General features: G+C 51.2%; 1 long non-coding RNA gene across 1 annotated transcript; it reads left to right on the top strand.

Annotated features, from left to right (window-relative positions):
• Nucleotides 1–909: 909 nt before the first annotated feature.
• Nucleotides 910–18,497, top strand: LOC308340995. Its single transcript, XR_013966652.1, has 4 exons — nt 910–1,183; nt 4,674–4,786; nt 16,666–16,769; nt 17,276–18,497. It is a non-coding gene; the product is annotated as an uncharacterized lncRNA (long non-coding RNA).
• The last annotated feature ends 2,650 nt before the right edge of the window (nt 18,498–21,147 follow it).

Genomic DNA, 21,147 nt, shown 5'->3' with positions numbered 1-21,147 from the left:
GCCTCATGGCCCAGCTCCATCCTGCCGGTGGTGCCGTCTCTGACAAGTTGCTCTCTCTCTCTGAGCTTTGGTTTTCTCTCTGTAAAATGGAGCTCAGAACAGTCTTGACCTTGTGGGGCTCTGGGGAGGGGTCAGTGGCTTGCCCCTGGGCCTGGTGCCCAGTAGACTCTCCATTAAGGTTGACACTGAGGAATTAATCTGGCACCCTCAGATAGGATCAGCTAGGAGACCGGTGGGTCTCAGCCACCCTGAGAAGTCCAAGGACTGATGGAAAAAAACAAATAAATAGCTTGGCTGGGCTCTGTTTTGTTCTTAGAACCTTATTTCTCCTGAGAAATGAAATAACACTGTCCTTTATGCTGATAGAACTTTTTGAGTGTGCAAAATACCTTCTCACAGGGGCACGTGGGTGGCTCAGTGGGTTAAAGCCTCTGCCTTTGGCTCAGGTCATGATCCCCGGGTCCTGGGATCGAGTCCCACATCAGGCTCTTTGCTCATCAGGGAGCCTGCTTCCCCCTCTCTCTGCCTGCTTCTCTGCCTACTTGTGATCTCTCTCTCTCTCTCTGTCAAATAAATAAATAAAATCTTAAAAAAAAAAAAAAAACCTTCTCACATATCATTCCCTTACTCCTCACACCTTGTGCTGAGGGTAAGACTATATTCACATTTCCATGGGGCAGTTGAGGAAACTGAGGCACACAGAAGGTAAAGGCACTTGCTGGAGGTCACTCCAAAGGAGGAATTTAGTAGCAAATTGAAGGTATGAAATGTGGACCCCTTAACTGCTGATACCACTGCGCAGCTGCTTGGTTCCGGAAGCAGCAAGCAGCCCGCATGACCCAGCAGGTGTCACACGGTGCTCACCCCCTCCCCCAGCCCCCACCTGGATGCCACCTGGCAGTCACACGCGCGCATTCATCACGGAACGCCAGCTGACTCACAGCAGTTATACCCGAGCAGACTCACACTTCAGAAGAGGGAGAGTGAAAACCAGTTGGGAGCCCGGAGAAGCCCTCCCTTCCTCCTCGAGGCTTGAGATTAATATCCCAAATCCACGGCAGTTCAGCTCTGAAGAAAGGAAAAGTCTTGTGGGCTGGCTGGAGATGGAGATCTCTGTGCTCAGAGAGGGGTGGTGGTTCTGCTGCTCGCTGGGCTCCGCTGCAGATCTGCTGGGTGACTTCAGGCAAGTCGCTTTCTAAGCCCTTCTAAGCCTCGGTCTCTTCCATTTTGTAACAAAGGGGTTTTAACAGGTGTCTTGCAAGGCTCTTGTGGCTCTGTTTGAGAGGCCTCGTCATTAGAAGTCACGTGTATGTACAATTTGCTGTGTCCCGGGCACATGACTAAGGGGTTGGCATGGACTTCTCTTCTTTCATTCTTCTAACCAATCCCAGATATACGGGTGCTACTCCATTTTACAAGGAGGGCAACTGAGGCACAGTTCCAGAGCAGGGTGCCTCAGGTCAAGCAAGTGAGCAAGTGGCAGATCTGAGAACTGAACCCAGTCTGTCCCTAGAACTCTCACAAACTGCTCTACACCTACTCCGTTGACCTTGCTAGACCTCATTTTTCTCATTTAAAAAAGTGGCAAAATATACAGAACATAATATTTACCATGTCAACCATGTGTAAGCATACGGTTCCATGCCATTACGTCCTTTCACGCTGTTGGGCAACCATCACCGCCCTCCATCTCTGGATTTTCTCATCTTCCCCAAGGGAAACTCCTTACCCATTGAACCCCCCAGCCTGTGGCGACCACCTTTTTCCTTCCAGTCTCTATGAATTTGACTGCTCTAGGGACCTCATAGAAACTTTCTCATCTTTAACTATGCTAATAAAAGTCAAGGGTTGTTTGCTTCTTCTCTCCGTGGGACGGTTGGCTCAGACCTGGATTTAAATTCCAGCTCATCCATTCAACAGCTGTGTGACCTCGGGCAGGTTGCTTCATCTCTCCGCATCTCCCATTTCCACATCCCTCAAATTGGCCTAAGAGCCCTGCCTCGGGGCTGTTGGGAGGATCACAGGAAACAATGGATGAAGGCTTTTGGAAAGTCCAATGCCACTTCTAGAGCTCGTCTCCTTCCTGGAGCCCTGGGACTGGGTCCCTGGCTTAGATGTATAGGTTAGGAGCTGCAAAGATACTCAGATTGTACATTTCAGCCTACTTAGAGATGAGAGGACTGAGGCCCAGAGAGGTGGAAATGACTTGTCCAAAGTCACACATGGACATCTATGCATCCGTATACATCTGTGCCCTGGGCATAGTGCTCTGCATGAGGCAGGTGGCCAACAGATATTTGCTGCTGAGGCTGGAAGATGGAGGCCATGGCATAGAGAGAGGGCCTTGACTGCTGGGCTATGGGGCCATCCCCTCAGGCAGCTCGTATTCCAGCCTGCGTACCTGGTTTGGTTTTGTTTCATTTAAAGATTTTATTTATTTAAGAGAGAGAGCAATAGAGTGCAAAGCAGAGGGAAGGGCAAAGGGAGAAGGAGAAGCAAGGCTTGATCCCAGGACCCTGAGATCATGACCTGAGCCAAAGGCAGATGCTTAACTGATTGAGCCCTCCGGGAGCTCCCCGTGTACCCGGTTTTGTACGGTGGCTGGTAGAGCCTCTGCTTATGGAAGGTGCTGGGGCAAGATTCTTCTGTCTTGGGTTGTTCTTTTTACTGGCTCCCAGAGGCCTGGCCTTGTGGTGGAGAGTCCCTTCTTTCTCAAACCCATAGAGTAGTAATTGTGACAAATTTTTGGTTGCAAGCATAAATGCATTTGTGCCAATTTCAGCCAACAACACTCAGTGAGGTGGTGGCCACCAGGATGGTCTGTGTGGCTTTATCTTGGGGAGTGTCCCAAATCAATATGTAAAGAGCTTTCTGTTTTGTTTTGTTTTTTAAGATTTTTTTAAAAATTCATTTGTGAGAGATACAGAGACAGAGAGAGCATTAGCCAGGGGGAGAGGCAGTGGGAGAGGGGGATACAGACTCCCCGCCAAGCCGGGAGCGTGACCTGGGGCTCGATCCCAGGACCCTGAGATCGTGACCTGAGCCGAAGGCAGATGCTTAACCAACTGAGCCACCCAGATGCCCCAATAATATTTTTCAAAGTAAAGATACATATGTAATATATGTATATATATTATATATACATATATGTATATAATAATATGTAATATAATCGAATCTCTAGACATACATGCTAAATGTTAATTGAAATTATGGGTAGTATAGTTAGGGGTCATGGTTTTTTTCCCTCTTTTGTAATATCTGCATCTTTCTAAAGAATCAGTTTCAGTTGAGTGATGATAAAACAACTGTTACGGACTGCAGTGTGTGCTAAGGCATTTATTTGCCTGTTCAATAAGTAGTATGCATCTAGTACGTGATGGTGTTTGGGAAAGCTGCACAATGTCTGGTCAGTGGTAGAGGCTCAATCATCAGGGGGCAGCTGAGGCTCTGCCTTCAGGGTGGGGGGCACACAGGGTGCTGGGCGCTCAGACACAGGTGCTTCCGCTATAATGGTCTACATACACTCTGAAAATCTAGGAAATGAAAACACTGGGGTGTTTCAGCTCTCCATTGCCATGGAATGGAATAACGATTCCAAACCTAGTCAGTGACTTTGAACAGCAATGAGGTATTATTTCTCACGATTTTGTGGATTTGGCACTTCTGCTCCCCGTGGTGAAGCTGAATTTGCTCACGCAGTGACATTCAGCCAGATGCTTGGCAGGGGCCATCCTCAGCACACGGTGTCACATTCTCCTCTGTCTCCAGCAGCAGAGCCGGGCTTCCTTACAGCACTGGGGCTGGGGCCAATAAGGAGGGTTCCAAGAGGACAAACCCCAGTGTGGAAAGAACATATCAAGCCTGCTGGTATCCATGCAAATCATGCTGAATATAACTTGCTTTATCTAGAAGTGGCCCTAATAAAATCAGCAGACACAAAGCCAGCGCGATGCAATGTGGTTCTGTCCACTGACTGAGGCTTAGGAAGGACCAGTGTTAATAGCTGAGCTCCTAACGGTAGAGATGAGGTCACTGTGTCCTCACTGTGCTGTCGGTTGGGGCAAGGGCTCTGCTTTCTGGCCCAGTGTCTGCGGGACTTCCAGTAGTCACAGGGCGCACGGCCTCATCTGTCACACCTACCACGCCTGCCACAGCCATCTTGGGTCTGTCCTTTCCCCTCTGACCCACTCTAGAGGGCCCGATGATTCGGTCTGGACCTGGCCCACTCTAACAAATGAGAGTTATAAGAAACCTGTAAAGTGGGACCCCGCGTCCTTGACCTTGAACAGCCAGAGCCATCCCTCATGACCTCTAAAGTTGTGAACTGGGAGACACCTTCCTGTGTGGGAGCAGGGGTCGTGTGCTAGAGCCAGCCCGCTTCTTTCTGGTTGTGGAGCAGGCAGTGGAGGCTTTCTGAGCCTCAGTTTCTTCATCTAGAACAAGGGGGTTATAGAGCTTTAAGGATTACGTACCTTCTCTATGCCTGATACCTGTAACTCTCACGGGATCCTCAAAGGTTGGGAGTAACCTCCCCACTTTACAGATGAGGCAAAGTGAGGCCCAGAGGAGGGAAATAACTTGCCCAAGATCGTGCAGCTCATAAGTAGCAGAACTAGAAACATGAACTCAGGCCAGCCTGGAAGCAAAGCCCAAGGAATCTCCTTTTACAGGCTCTGTGAAGAATTGGGTGAGAAAAGGACATGCGAAAGAGCTCTGCCACGTCGTGAAGAACATCTGCTATCCCAGTATGACTTTGAAGCCCTGCAGACACCCGGCTGGACTGGTAGAGCATTCTCAGTGCATGGGGTGGCTGGGCTGGGGACCTGCCTTAGAGAGCCAAGTTTACCACTGCATGTATGTTACCACTTTTTTTGTCTACAAAGGTGCCTGACTTCCCGGCTGTGATTCTACTTTGGTCTGTTCGCCCCTCAGAAGGAGGCAGGGCTCTTAGGAATTACTACCGTTAACGTCTGGAGGTATTGCCCTGGTCTAGGTGCCCTTTATAAATGTGCCCCATGCCTTTCTGCAGTCCATTCCCACAGTGCTTTTGTGCAAAGGTCCTCATGGGATCCCATTTGCTGGATGGGGTGCTGGAGCACAGGGAAGGTAGGTAACCTGCCAGGGCGGCAGTGTAGGGTTGCAGGCTGACTGCGGATCCCGCCCTCCTAACCAGGCCTAGGAGTGAGGTGCTCAGGGCTGGCCCACCAGCACTGACAAGCCCCTTGTCCTGGGATCACCAGAGCCTCTTCTCAGCCCTGGAAGACAACCAGGGCAAGGCCACTGTCTGCCTTATGGATGGAGAAACTGAGGCTGAGGGAGAGGAGGAAGAGGCTTGCTTCCTCCACTGTCCCAGACTGCTCTATCCAGAATGCTGGATGGGGAAATTTGCCAGCAATGTCAGACTTCAGCCTCCAGCTGATGTGGCCTCAGCAAGGGCTGGGCGGGCGTTCCCTCCACGGAACTCAGAACTTGGGGTGGGGCAGGAGGAGCAGGAGTGAGCTGAGAGGGCAGGCCAGGCCAGGAAGAGAGGGCAGGTCCTTGGGGGTAGGGCGGTGGGGAGGGTCCCGAGATGAGGAAGAGAGCCTGGAATGGGGCTTGGCTTGCAATTACTTACCAAAAAGGGGCCATGTGGGGGCGTGGAGTTCGGGAATCAGGGGCTCCTAGGTGCAAAGAATGTCTGGGCTGCTTATGAGAATGGTTTGGGCAAATACTTCCCTGAGCCTTAAGTGTAAAAGGGTTGAAGTGTGGTGGGTTAGACTGGGGTGTGTGAAGCACTGCCTGGGTTAGATCCCAGCTCTACCACATCCAGTGTGGCCCAGGGCAAGGGTGCTTGGCTCTCTGGGCTTTGGTTTCCCCATCCGTATTATGGGCCTGGTAATAACAGTACTTACCTCACCATGCTCTTGTGAGGATTTAAAAGCCTAGCAGCACGTGCTGAGGGCTTCGCAGGCTTTTTGCATAATTGGTCTTTGCTACGGTCATTGTCATCCTTTACCCCAGAGGATGTCTGGGAGGATTTAACAAGGCTGCTGGTGCAAACATTATCAGATAATGACTAAGCAGGGTGACAGGTGCTATGGTCTAGGTGGTGGGAGGGGCTGTGAAATTCACAGGAAGGAGATTGAAGTTTTGCCTGGCTGGCTGGAAGAAGGGTGTGAAAGGCTTCCTGGGGAAGGAAGTGGCATTTTCTGGGCTTCAGAGAATGTATGGAAGTTCCCCAGGTAGAGGAGGGGGGTAGGTAAGAGAGATGAGTTTGATTGAAGGCTCAGGTGGCGAGATAGCCCAAGCAGGACTGGGGACCATGGAGCAGTTTCACTGGGCTACGTGTTTGGGGTGAAGGGCAAGGTATGAGGGTGCACGTGGGCACTGGGTCCTGATGGCGAAAGGCTCAGAAAGCCTTACTTGGGGGTTTAAACTTGATCCGGTAGGTGGGGGAACTCCTATGCCTATCTACGTGGCAGAATCACTCAGGATACTTTAAAAAACACAGAATTTGTGGTCCCATCCAGCAATATTCTAAGCAGTGGGTCTCAGGTGGAACACAGGAATCACTATGGTTCAACCTTCCCTGAAACACAGCCCTGAAATTCTGATGCCTAGCCAGGCATGGGGACCTCTGCTGTGGGAGAGGGGTGTCTCCAAGCAGGGATAGGCCTCATTGAGATTCCAATCCCAGAACTCTTAAGATTGGAGCAGAGAGCTTGAGAAGGTGGGGAGGTAGCATAAGAGACCCCCAACTCAGACCCCTAGCCTCTTACCCCTCTCCAAGAGAGTCCCACACTCACCTGGCCACATTTGCCACCAGGGATGGACCATGGAGATGCTACTCCCGTACAGCCCTCTGGTCCCAGGCAAGAAAACTTTCCATCCATCCATCCATCCATCCATCCATCAGACAGAGTTTTGAGCTCCCTCACCATGTGCCAGGCATGGTATTGGGTCCTGAAGGTACAGTGGTGAAGACTGTATGAAGCAGATACTTCATACCCCCCCCCCCCAAAAAACTTTCTGTCAGTTCTGCTTCCCTTAGCTGGCTGAGCATGGAGTGCTTTGTCATCAGGAATGTAGCTAAGTACAAGAGAACTAGGACAGGAAACCCACCTGGGGTGGGGGTGGGGGTGGGGGGTGTGCTCAGACAGAGAGAGCAGCATGGCCCAGTGGCCCAGCCTCCAGACCCCATGGCTTTCTGTTTCCCCCTGTCCACAGGCCCAACCTCCTCTCCCATATGGCTCAGGCCTTGCCCACTCAGCTCTCAGGCCCTCCCCATGGGACCCCTGCCAGGAGGGTCCTGGTGCCCAGAGGAGGGGTGAACTGTGCTGTCCCTTCCTCACCTCCCAGCCTGCAAAGAAGCCAACAGCCTTGGGTAAGACCTGAGCAACTCTTCTCAAGGGCAGGGTCAAGGAGCATTTCCTCACAGGGGTAGCAGAAATAATAAACATGAGGAAATGACAGGGATTCTGGGGGATTTCAGAGCACGCAGTCCGGGTACAGGATGGACCCATGCAGAGAGATAGAGTTAGAACATCTTTGCGGAGACTTCCTCCCCTCCCCCTTGGAGCCGTCTCCTCGTGTCTTCATTCTGTTCTTTTGGTTCATCTGCATCCTTTGCCTGCTCCAACCCATCTACACCATCACCACCGTGGCTACTGCCAGGTCATCATCCCACTCACTCACTCTGCCATTCATTCATTTCTTCCCTCGTTCATTCGACATATAGGTACCATGTGCTGGCTACTAAAGATGGAGCTATAGGCATGTGGAACGCCAAGCTGGGTGGGCCAACAAACACAATGGAACAACTCTAACACAGTGTGGCTGTTGCCATCGGGAAGGGTTTTGTTGGTTTGTTTTAAGTAAGTAATCTCTGTCTCCAAGGTGGGGGCTTGAACTCACAACCCTGAGATCAGGAGTCACATGCTCTTACCGACTGAGCCAGCCAGGCACCCTGTCACTGTGAAGTTTTGCACAGGGTGCCAGAAACCGAGGAAGGAACCAAGGGAGGGCTGATTCTTAATGAAGGAATAGGGACTTAAAAACAGCGTACCACGCAGGGGGAAGAGCAGGTATAAAGGTGGTGAAAGATGGTTTGCAATGGCTAGAGCCCAGGGAAGGTTCAAGGGATGGAGGGAGTGGAGACTGGAAAGGTCAGAGGCCCAGTCCATAGAGGGCCTTGAATGCTAGGCTAAGGAACTAGAGCTTTCCACTATAGGCAATGGGAAGCAGAGGAGGGACCTCGTCACATTTGCATCTTAGGGGCGCCAGGGTGGCTCAGTGGGTTAAAGCCTCTGCCTTCGGCTCAGGTCATGATCCCAGGGTCCTGGGATCGAGCCCCACATAGGGCTCTCTGCTCGGCAGGGAGCCTGCTTCCTCCTCTCTCTCTGTCTGCCTCTCTGCCTACTTGTGACCTCTCTGTCTGTCAAATAAATAAATAAATAATCTTAAAAAAAAAAAAAGATTTGCATCTTAGAATTACGATGTGTGGAAGCTGGATTGAGGGAATGGGCTGGAGAAAGGGAGGCCAGGCAGAGCTGCCAGAAGAGGATCAGATATATAGCTCAAGTGGGAGAAGCCAAGACTGAACCAGGGTGGGGACAGGTAGGTGGCTCAACAGGTGTGAGTACCTCCGGGCATAAGAACGGAGGGGAGCGTGGGACAGACAGGCTGCAGAGCCGGCCCCACTCACAGTGGCTGAGTGTGTCCAGGGTTTGAGGTTGAAGACAGGCTGAGGCAGCCAGGAACTCCTGGAACCCCTGGGCTCTGGGCTTCCATAGTCTCAAGGTCAGCAGATGCAACCGGGTCTGTGTCTAGAGACTTAGCAGGTCTGCAGCAGGACTCCAGTGGGCGTGGCAAGGTCCAGCCCTGGGAAAGTGTTCCCATGAGCCAGGCAGGGTGTCACACGGGGCCCTGATTCTGAAGGGAGAGGCTACACGGCAAAGAGCAGAGGACTCTGGGCTCTCGAAACTCTGTCACAAACCACCTCCCTTTTATGGCTACCTGGAAAGATGGGCTACAGGCCCACCTGGAGCTATTTTCTTGCTCATGCTTGGCCCTCCCTTCAGATGAGGCGACCCTCAGACTCCTCATCTTAACTCTAATTACCACCTGCCGCCGAGCTGGGGACCCTAAGTCTGCAGTGGGTTTGTCCTGCCCGTGGCTCCGAGGTCCTGTGAGGTTGAACTCTGGAATGGCTCCACCTACAAAGGGCACACTTGGAAGGGCACATTTACTGCCAGGAAGTTTCTTGTAAAGATATATATATCTAGATATCTAGATATATCTAGATAGATAGAGATATATATCTATCTAGATATATATATATATATATATCTAGATATATCTATCTATCTATCTAGATATCTATATATAGATATCTAGATAGATAGATAGATATATCTAGATATATATATATATATTTTTATATATTACAATCCAGCAATCGTACCGGTAGCTATTTATAGAAGATGTACGAAAGCGTATGTCCACCCAAAGACTTATAAGCAAAAGCCCATAACAGCTCTGGGTCATGGCCAAAGACTGGCACCAATGCACTTGTTCACCGACAGGGGACTGGAGAAAGTAATTGTGAGATAGCCATATAATGGGGTACTACTCAGCAATAAAAAAGCACGAGCTAGCTATTAGTACATGCACCAACATGGAAGATCTCAAAACAAGTCGAATAGAAGAAGCCAGAAAAGAGAGAGAGAGAGTACATAATGTCTATGATTCCATTTACATTAAATTCTAGGAAATGCAAGCTAATCTGTGTTGACAGAAAGCAGACCTATGGTTATTTGGATGGAGCAGGGTGGAGGGATGAGAGGGGGGGGTTCCAAGGGGAATGAGGACCATTTGGGGGTGATAGATAGGGGACTTATCTTGGTGATGGTGATGGTTGCAAGGGTGGATACATCCTCAAAACTTGTCCGATTGTATAATTGAAACATGTGCTGTTTATTGCATGCCAATTATACCTCAATAAAGCCACTTTGCAAATCTGATGCCAGTTATGTGCAGTCACAGCTAGTCCTAGCTTTACAAGGCATCCCTCCCTTGTCCTCCTCCTAACCGCGAGGGCATACCGAGAGAGGTTAGTGTGTACCAACCACTGTGTGCTCGACACGGGAGAGACAGAGTGTTCATTCAACCCTCACGACCGCCTTGTGAGGTGTCACTGTTGCTATTGCCTCTGTCCTACATCTGGGGAAACCGAAGCTTGCAGAGGCTAAACCATTTCTCTCGGGGAAAGGTCATCTGACTGCACCCCAGCCCCAGCATTCATCCCTTACCCAATCCAAACTCTGTTATGTGTGTTCTTTTTTTTTTTTTACATTTTTTTACAGATTTTTTTTATTATTCATTTGAGAGGGAGAGAGCAAGAGCACAAGCATGAGCAGGGCGAGAGGCAGAGGAAGAGGAAGAGGAAGAAGGAGAAGCAGACTCCCTGCTGAGCAGGGAGCCAGATGCCAGGCTGGATCCCTGGACCTTGGAATCATGACTTGAGCTGAAGGCAGATGCTTAACCTACTGAGCCACCCAGGCGCCCCTGTTCTGATGTATTCTTATGATTAGGCAAACACTGTGATATTTGTGGAAAACTGAAACCGTTAAATTGCTTTCCAACAATCCCTGTATGTCATTAAATATCCTAGCACACCTAGTGATATTTATTTTTCCATATTTTTATCCATATAAAGACAGTATTTTTACTACTGTAATTCAATAACATACATAAAAATTTGTTCCCTCTCCCCCAACCCTACATGTTTATGAGGTCTTATACTCCTCTACGTGAAGAACAGCTTTTAGGTAGGTGGCTTTTTTGTTTTCAGGCAAAGTCCTGAAAAGCAGAACACAGGGCACAAAGTGTTATGCTTTTTCCTCCCTATCCTGATCTAAAAGAAACACAACTCAGCCTTTTTACTACTCAGTCTACACTGGAGCCTTTTGGGAGCTCTAATCCAGACCCTGACATCCTTGTGACAGTTGTCATTTTTGACCACCAAACACCCATTTCCCCCGACAACTGCAGGAAGTAGCTCACTCCCCAGCACCAAGAATAGGTTCTGATTGGTTTTAGCCAGTCCATATAGCCACAGCCAAGGTCTGAGCTGGGCCCCAAACCAAATCAGAGCCAGTGGAAAGCAAGGAGACTTCTGGCATTCCTTAGAAGGAGAAATGGCTTTTCTTCTCCACGGGTGCAACCAGGGAGACTTCCCCTTATGGGACAGCACAGGGGAGTACAAGGAGGCTTTTAGCAGAACAGAGGTGGTGGTGAGTGGGGGGAAGCCTTCGAATGACGCTGTAGAGGTCAGGACAGAGGGATAGAGAGCGAGCAACCCCTTCTCTATCCTTCTTGATGTTATTTGAGCCACCTGAAGCCAACTAGCAGCTTCCTTCCATTTCAATCAGTTTTCGTTCATTCATTTATTTGAACAATATATACTCACCACTTCCTGTGCCTTAGACACACTTGGAGGAGCAGTGTGAATTAGGTTTTCCATGCCCATGATCCTAAATTTAATCAACCTAATCCTTAGTTATAAACTATGACTCTGATCCTTTTCTGGTGAAGAGCTTTCAGGGGCAAGAAACAAAGGATGAAGGGGCATTAGTATGAGAATATGCATGGTGCAACTAGCACTAAGTGAAATGCCAAGGACATTCTTACGAAGACCTTACAGCCCGGAGCCTTGGGGAGGTCCACATATGGGAAGGCCCCTAATGATGAGGGCGGTCCCTGTCTAATCAGCGGGACTTCATGTCAGGGTCTGAATGTCAGTAATCTCGACTAACAAACAGGTCCTGAAATGATTTGTTCACTGGACAAACTGTGAGTGCTTTATAGATTTTTTTTTTTTTAAGATTTTATTTATTTATTTGACAGAGAGAGATCACAAGTAGGCAGAGAGGCAGGCAGAAAGAGAGGAGGAAGCAGGCTTCCGGCTGAACAGAGAGCCCGATGTGGGGCTCGATCTCAGGACCTGGGATCATGACCTGAGCCGAAGGCAGAGGCTTTAACCCACTGAGCCACGCAGGCGCCCCGATTCTGCTCTTTTAAAGAGCAGAAGTTTTTCATTTTTAAAACCTTACTTAACAGGGTTTTTTTTCCTTTTAAGGTTTCTGACTTTTGTGTCCTATCTAAGAAATCTTTGCTTAGCTCAGGGTCTTTCTTTCTTTCTTTCTTTCTTTCTTTCTTTCTTTCTTTCTTTCTTTCTTTTTTAATTTGACAGAGAGAGACACAGTGAGAGAGGGAACACAAGCAGAGGGAGCGGGAGAGGGAGAAGCAGGCTCTCCGCTGAGCAGGGAGCTGGATGTGGGTCTTGATCCCAGGACCCTGGTATTATGACCTGAGCTGAAGGCAGACACTTAAGGACTGCGCCACCCAGGCACCCCAAGCTCAGCGTTTCTTAATTCCAGTACTATTGTTATTTGGGGCAGATAATTTTTTGTAGAGGGAGGCTGTCCTGTGTATTGCAGAATATTGAGCAGATTCCTGCCCTTTACCCACTAATTCAGGAGCATCAGCCCTCCAGTTGTGACAACCAAAAATGTCTCCAGACATTGCCAAATATTTCCTGGAGAAAACTGTCCCAGGTTAAGAAACACTGAGACCACTAAGACGCTGAGCCACCCAGGTGCCCAGCTTGTTAATGTCTACAGAGACATCCTGCTGGTTTTGATTGAGATTGTACTGAATCTATAGATCAGTCCAAGATCAATTTAATATCAGGTCTTTTCATCCACAAACACACTTTATCTTTGCATTTAAAAATTTTAATCAGCAGTGTTTTGTTGTTTTCAGCATACTGGCTGTGGTGGTTTAAAAAAATACATTTATGGAGGCGCCTGGGTGGCTTGGTTGTTAAGCGTCTGCCTTCGGCTCTGGTCATGATCTCAGGGTCCTGGGATCAAGCCCTGCATTGCATCGGGCTCCCTGCTCGACGGGAAGCCTGCTTCTTACTCTCCCACTCCCCCTGCCTGGGTTCCCTATCTTGCTGTGTTTCTCTCTGTCAAATAAATAAATAGAATCTTAACTAACTAACTAACTAAATAAACAAACATTCAGAAATTATTTAATACACCTCCCTTCCAAAGGTGGAAACTAATTCGCCTCCCCTTGAGTGTGAGCTGGGCTTAGTGACTGGACTTGTTCTAATGAGAGAATAAACCAGAAGTCACAGTGTGGGACAGTGGAGATCAGGTCATAAAAAAAATAGTGTGGCTTTCCTGTAGGGCTGTTCTTTCTTAGATCATTCACTCTGGGAGAAGCCAGCTTATGTTGTAAGCAGTCCTATGGAGGGTTCCACCTGATGACAGCCACAGCAAGCTTCAGATGAAGCGGCTTTGTCCAACATCTGGGGTACAGCCTAGGAGAGACTCAGAGCCAGAGTCATCCAGCTAAAGTGCTCCTGATTTCCTAACCCGTGGAAACCGAAATGGAAACTGAAATAAAACAACAAATGTCTGTTGTTTTAAACCACTAAGTTTGGGATCATTTGTTACATAGCAATATATAACTAATACACACATCTTGCATCTATTCTGTTAAATGTAATACTACTCGATTTTCTGATGCAATTTTATTTTTTTATTTCTATTTATGTATTTAAAGATTTTATTTGGAGCCCCCAACGTGGGGCTCGAACTCACAACCCCGAGAGAGCAAGAGTTGCGCACTCCACTGACTGGGCCAGCTGGGCACCCCTTGATGCAACTTCAAAAGATGTTTCTAAAATTTCAGTTTTTAGTTGTTTATTGCTACTATATAAAAATCTGATGGAGAGCGCCTAGGTGGCTCAGTCGGCTAAGCGTCTGCCTTTGGCTCTGGTCATGATCTCGGGGTCCTGGGATGGAGCCCTGCATGAGGCTCTTTGCTCAGTGGCAGGTCTGCTTCTCCCTCTCCCTCTGTGATCTCTCTGGCTCTCACTCTCTCTCAAATAAATAAATAAAATCTCTCTCTCTCTTTTCAAAAAGATTTTATTTATTTATTTGACAGAAAGAGAGAGCAAGAGAGCGAGCACGAGCAGGGGGAGTGGCCAGCAGAGGGAGAAGCAGGCTCCCCCTGAAGAGAGAGTGCAACAGGGAGCTCAACCCCAGGACCCCGGGATCATGACCTGAGTTGAAGGCAGAGGCTTCACCAACTGAGCCACCCACGTGCCCCAATAAATAAAACAAAAAGAAAGAAAGAAAGAAATCTGACCGAATTTAGAACGTTGGCTTTGTATCCTTTGATCTTGCTAAACTCAGTTTTAGTGATGTGTTCAGAAATCAGGAGACTGTCCTCGGTGTCTGGTTGGCAAGCATGCTCCTCCTTCTTTCTAGCAGTGCATTTTTATTTATTTATTTGTCAGAGAGAAAGAGAGAGCACACAAGCAGGCAGAGAGGCAGGCAGAGGCAGAGAGAGAAGCAGGCTCCCTGCTGAGCAAGGAGCCCGACGCGGGACTCAATCTCAGGACTCTGGGATCATGACCCGAGCTGAAGGCAGCGGCTTAACCCACTGAGCCACCCAGGTGTCCCTCTAGCAGTGCATTTTTAATAAACCACGTTCTTACTAATTCTGAATCTGTGGTCTCTCCTAATACTTTAGGACCACCAGCAGTGGGAGTGCATGGACTTTAACTTTCATATCTCAACACTAACTCAACAACCCAACTAGCACCCAGCTTTGCTTCACTTCATTCTGCCCACTAATTCACTTCCTTTTTTTTTTTTAAAGATTTTATTTATTTATTTGACAGAGAGAGAGAAATCACAAGTAGGCAGAGAGGCAGGCGGGGGGGGGGGGGAAGCAGGCTCCCTGCTGAGCAGAGGGGCCGATGTGGGGCTTGATGTGGGGCTTGATGTGGGGCTCTATCCCAGGACCCTGAGATCACGACCTGAGCTGAAGGGAGAGGCTTAACCCACTGAGCCACCCAGGGCCCCCTAACTCACTTCCCTTTAATACTTTATTTCAGCCACTGGCTTGAACAGGTTTAGCTCTGTGGACTTATCCCAACCATAACTCCTTTGTTTCCATCTTCCTACCGTGTTTTCCAGTGTTTCCTCCTTAAAGTTCCCAAGCGCGGCAGAGTCTGCTTTTGCCCATCTCATCTTATCCCTCCATGTCACTGGTTGCCAGGCAGCCTTCGGGTCACGTCCCCCTTCTTCCTTCCGGTTGGTTCTGTCTATGGGGTCAAAGTCCCTGGGTCTATGCGTATCTGCAAGACTGGGGACAGAGTGATCTACCTTGAAGGGAGTGTGGCTGGGTGGGTCCTGTGATGGTGCAAATGCCTCTCCTACAGACCTCCAACCCGAGGCCCCACTTCCTGGTAAACCTTGAGTCATTGTGTGACCTCAGAATGGCTCGTCATCCAATCCATGAGAGAAATCCAAACCTCATTTATAGAACTGAACATTTTTATGCTCAGCATTCATTATCTTCATCCTCCTTCCCAAACCCTCCCACTCCTTTCCTTGCTCATTCACAGTCAGAACTAAAAGGCTCAGGAAAAGCATGTGTTCCAATCCACAAATCTGGCAGGTGAGCAAACTGTGGTCCAAGTTCGTATAGAGGCAAAATTGCAGTATGGGCCTCCTGATTTTCCCAAGTTCTTTTTTTGCCCAATGAACCAGTACTTGACCCCTGCACACATGCCCACTTCCCACTCCCACTGGGGTCTGATGGGGCCAGAAACTGGTGGTACAGTCCAACAGAGGCAGATAGGGCCAAGGAGCAGGTGGTAGTTAGGACTCAGCGGACACTGTGGGTGGCAGCTGTCCCACCCCATCCAGAATCAGGCTTTAGGGACTGAGAGTATAGGTCCAGGTTTGGCTAAGAGATGAGACGTTCCAGAGGCAGGGGACTGGCTAAGTTGGGGCTAGAACCAAGAGACCTATGTTGGTTTCCTGCTGCTGTTATAATGAATGATCACAAACTAGGGAGCTTGAAACAATAGAAATGCAGTCATTCATGGTTCTGGAGGCCAGAAATCTGAAAGCAAGGGATCAGCAGGGCTCCACTCCCCTCTGAGACTCTGTTCCTTGCCTCTTCCAGCTTCTGGTGGCTGCAGGCTGTTCTTTGGCTTGGTGGCCCAGCACTCCAGTCTCTGCCCCCGTCTTCACACCTCCTTCTCCTGGGTCTGTATGGCTTCTCCTCTCTCTGTCCCTCTGCCTCTCTCTTATAGGGACACTTGTGATGTGATGGCATTTAGGGCCCCCTGGACAATTCAAGAGAAGCTTCTCTTCTCATGATCCTTAGCTTACAGGCACCTGGGTGGCTCAGTTGGTTACGTATTCAACCCCCCCTTTTTTTTTCTTGAGATTTTATTTATTTGAGAGAGAGAGGACACAAGCAGGGGAAGCAGCAGAGGGAGAGGAAGAAGCAGGCCCCCCCGCTCAGCAAGGAGCCCAACATGGGGCTCCATTCCAGGACCCTGGGATCATGACCTGAGCCAAAGGTGGATGCTTAACCCATTGAGCCACCCAGGCTCCCCTGTACTTATGTCTTTAGGGAGTTTTCTCAACTACGGATTAATACCCTATGGGACAGGTGAGGACACTGAGGCTCAACAGATGAAGTGACTTGTCCTGTTAGCTCATCCAGCTGATCTTGAGTGTCAGAGTGGAGATTCCAAGCCAGGCTGGTCCGCCCCTGAAGCCCATGCTCCTTCCACCTGCCCAGGCTCAGCCGGAAGTCACAAGCAGGACTCCAGTTCTGCCCAGCACACACCGCAGCACGGAGTCTGCACCCCCGGCACCACCAGCTGATGAGGTTCTGGAATATAGGTGAGGTTCGGTGGGGTGGGGTCTGGTGCCAATGACCAAGAAAGGATTCTTGAGACGTCTTTGGTGCAAAAACGGTGGTTTATTAAAGCACAGGGACAGGACCCCTGGGCAGACATAGATGCTGCACCTGGGTTGTGAGGAATGACTGATTATATACTCTGGGGTTGGGGGAGGTAAGGAAAAGGGAGGTTTCAAAAGGATTTTCATATGTTAACGGAGACTCGCAGGAGAACGGAGGCCTTGCCATTGTCAAGTTAAGGTTGTTTTTCCCCTTGGCAAGGCATTAACATGAAGATAGTTGGGAGCTTCCTGGAGCAACGTTACACTCTGCCCACTTTACTGTCAGTGGGCTGCGGGTTATACGGAATTTTAATTTTATCTACATTTCCTTCTGGAAGCTAGTTATTGCTAGAAATGCTTTGTTCTAGGACATTTGTAAACTGAGGGAGACTCAGGTCTTGCAGGATTGTGATCTCTACAAGTTAACTATTTGTTTTTTCCTTTAGGGCAGCCAGGAATGCCTGAGGAATGTCACATATATCCCATGGGGGGTGGGGGTTGTGGGGTGTCAGCTTCTGCTTTGTCCTCCGCTTGCCTTCTGTTCCCTCATCACCAACTCAGAGTTCCCAGTCCCTATAACATGGCGCCCCCACCGCCAGCCCTTGAGATCTGCTCCTCGCTCTCAGGCGTCTTGAAGTCGGCAGTCACTGAAAGAGGACGACAGTGCTGGACTTCCCCATGTCTGCACTGGCTGGAGCCCTGTGGGGGTGGGAGGGGAGAGAGTCGAATGAGAACTACCTGTGGAGAGGCCTTCTCTCCCCCCCTACCCCAAGCGGGAGGTAGGAGACTTTCAGTTGAGGTCCAAGCACAACAACCTCCATAGGGGATCCCTGGCAGTCTCACATTCCGGACCTCAGTTTCTTCATCTGTCAAATGGGGGATTCGGTTCATTTGTAACATATATTTTGGTCCTGAAGCTCTGTGACTTCAAATACTGTCATCACGACCAAAGCTATCTGGCTAACAGTGCTTTCACTCATCCCTGCCATTCAGGGAACACTTACTTCCCCTGCCAGGTGCTTGCCCATGTGTTGGGCAATGCCGGGAAACAGAGGGCACAGAGGGGAGGGGGAGACCCAATTCTTGCCCTCGGAGGACTGCTAGTGGGGGTATGAAGGCAGACAGACAGGGAGGTGCGGGTAGGAAGGTGCTCAGAGTGAACTAAGAGCCCTGGGTGCGGAGGGGGAGGGGCAGAGCTGCCGGTGACCCCACGTTCAGGAACGCAATGAAGGCATTTTTGTCTCCTCCATTTTACAGTTAAGGAAACTAAACCTCAGAGAGAGAGAAATGACTGCTAAGGCCACTCAGCTGGGAAGTGGCCTTCATTTCCGGTCCTTGTCTTCTGGCACAGTTTGCCCTACGCTGTTGGGGACACTGAGATGAGGACGGGAAGGAAGGTGACCCAGGCACTGCAGAGGCCTGTGAACAGTTCTCTGTCTGGGGTGATGGACCCTCAACACACCCCCAGCTCCGGATAGTCCAAGAGCACAGCTTGCCCACCTGTGGACGTCAGGCCTTGGCCTTGGGAGTAGAGGGGCTGAATCCAAGTGTTTTCCCCAGCCCCTGGGGAGCTGTAGCACACACCAGGATCAGAGCAGTGACAAGCCACAAAAAGTCTCAACCTGCTGAGGGTTTTCAACCCAGATAAACTCAAGGCCTCGGACATTCACTCAATCATCCACTTACTCGTTCTTTCAGTCCTCTGTGTATGCAGCCCTGTGTCTGTCTGGGGAGGTTTCCCTCCCTCTTTGGACACTAATCCCCAGGACCCTGGGGCTGGGCTGCTGTCCTAGATCTGCATTTCAGTCTGCAACCGTGGCTCAGCACCTGGGGCTGACAGGGTGGGGGAGCCTGGTCTCCTTGTCTTTCTGGCTGACCTAAGGGAGATCGACCAGGCTAGCTGACCTCTCTGAACCTTCTCTTTGCTGCTCCCAGAGCACCTTCTCCAAGGAACAGGGGCTCTATGCCAGGTTGCCAGGGGGAGGTATTTGTGAACACAAGGGCCCCACTCTCTAGGTCTGCAGATTAGGTCCAAAGCAGAAGGGCAGAAGTGGAGGGGCCAGATCCCAGGGCTCAGCCCCGTTCCCCACTGTACTGATAAGGCAGAAGCAACGACTGTGCCTCCCCCAGATGGAAGGGGCCCTGCTGCAAATCTACTCTGGGTGGCCCTCTGGCTTTCCCTTTAGCTGCTTTGGTGGGGGATGGTCCGTGGGTGTGGCGGGGGAAAGCAGCCGCTCTGGGTCCAGAAAACATTCCCTCTTACACTGCTTTTGATCTCCGGTGAGCCAGGCCTCATTCTTCTCCCCGATCTGCCCCTGGATTGCCCTGCACCGAGGACAAAGTGAAGGGGGAGTGGAGGCCGGGGGCAGGGAATTGGAGGGCTAATGCACAGGATCCTTCTGGGATTCATCCTCTAACCCTTCTGGACAGCCGGATCTCTTGCTGGGGCCCACCACCCGATGTGTGCGTGTATGAGATCAGGGGTGGGCGCGGGTCTGTGGGACCACACACACGTGCACGCGGGATTGTGAGCGAACTCCGGGGCGTCCTGGGGGCACGAGGACACGGCTAGCTTCAGAAGGCGTCCGTTTCCCCACTAACCTCCACCGGCGCCACCCTCTCCCCCTCCCTTTGATGAGGACAAGACAGGACCATCTTGCGTAAAGAGCCGCTAGAAGACCGGTCCATCTAGGTTGGCTCTTAGATAAGACATTCCGGAGCGCAGACTTGTGTACCTGGATGTTCTCGTACATCGAATTCCGCTTAGAGGTCTGGGGCGGAGTCCTCGTCCTCACGAGGCGGGTGGGGGTGCGGTCGGGGCAAGCGTGAGTACTGGGGAGCCCTGCCGGCGCCTCTCCTGCACACCCCGGGACTGAGCATTTCACCACCCGCTCGCCCCCGGCCCGGCCGCCGGCCGCGTCCCTGCGGGCAGTCCCCCTCTCCCTCAGTCCCGGTCCAGATCGCCCGACCACAACCCCGGGAGCCCTCCGCCTTCCTCCAGGTGCACTGGGCAGCCCCGCCCCTTTCGGTCCGCCGGGGCCCCGAGGCGCGGGCGGCCGGGCAGGTAGCGGGCAGGCGCCGCGCCGCCCCGCCCTCTTGTCACCTGCCCGGGCGCGCTGAGCCGACGAGCGCTACGTGCGCGGGCGGCGGGCTGGGGCCGGGCGGGGGGCGCGGGGCCCTCCTGCGCGGCGGGGTGCGGGACTGACCCAGGCGGCCCCTCCCCCACGCGCCCCCCTAGCTGCGACGGCCGCCGAGACTGCCCGAGACCGCGATCGCTTCCCAGGCCGGGTAACCGCGACCCCTTTGAGCGCCGGGCCTGCCTTCCCCGCCCCTCGCCGCCTGACCACTTTGCACCCCAAGGCCCAGCTCGGAGGCTGCTTCTGGGAATTGGCCTCTGACTCCCGGTTTTAGTCATTGTCCTCGGGGAGCCTTCCGGCTCTGATCACTCGGGTCGAGGCTTGCATCCCCTCCACCTGCAGGGCGGGGCCCAGCACACTGCCCGACGCAGACCCCACTGCCACACTGGTGTCCTGAGCGCGGGAGTGAAGGAGTGAAGTCTGAGAGGGGCAGAAAGGAGAGGCGGGGCGGGGAGGGGTCGCTGCCCGAGCAGATGGGGGAGCTTCCCTGTCAGTCCTGGCACCGACCCTAGGGACTCCTTGGGTGTCCTGAGAACCTTCATTTACAGGACCTCCTCAACCAGAAACTCGGTCCCCCAGCCTTGGCTCAAGCTGTCCCTTCAGCCTGAGACGCTGCCAAGGCCTATCCTTCCTGGGGAAGCCATGCCTGCTCCTTGGGTCTTTGTGATCTGTGCACCTGACCTCCATCCCACATGCTTACACATAATGTTACAGTTCCCCTCTTCACGACCCTGCCAGATAGTGAGTGAGGTGACCCAGGGTGGGTTTGAGCTCTGGGCTAGAAAGACCTCAATCGCCAAAAAGACATTAAAAAATGAGCTACTTCTCCCACCTCGCACTGTGGCCTCGTTCTCCCAGGCCTTCCTCTGGGGACGGCCGTTTCTCTGAACTGCTCCCCACCTCCCCAAGTCCTTCCCCTTTCAGGCCAGAACAGGGTAGGGCCGGGATTCTTCTTGCTCTAGGGCTAGGTCAGTCTGGGTCCTCTGTGCCTTTGGGCCTCCTTGAGGAATTTCAGGGGTGAGTGTGCAGGGTGTGGAGAGAGGTGAGGTGGGAGCCGGAGGAATGTGGGGCTCCCAGAGGGAAGGCTAGGAAAAGGTGGAGAGGGCTGTGCGAACGCGCTACCCTGGGAAAAGGCCCTGGGAAGCAGGGGCTATTTTGAATGACAAAGGTTCCCTGGGGAG

Source organism: Martes martes (genome assembly GCF_963455335.1).
Source record: "Martes martes genome assembly, chromosome: 4".
Classification (NCBI taxonomy): Eukaryota; Metazoa; Chordata; class Mammalia; order Carnivora; family Mustelidae; genus Martes; species Martes martes.
This window is presented reverse-complemented; position numbering and strand designations above follow the sequence as displayed.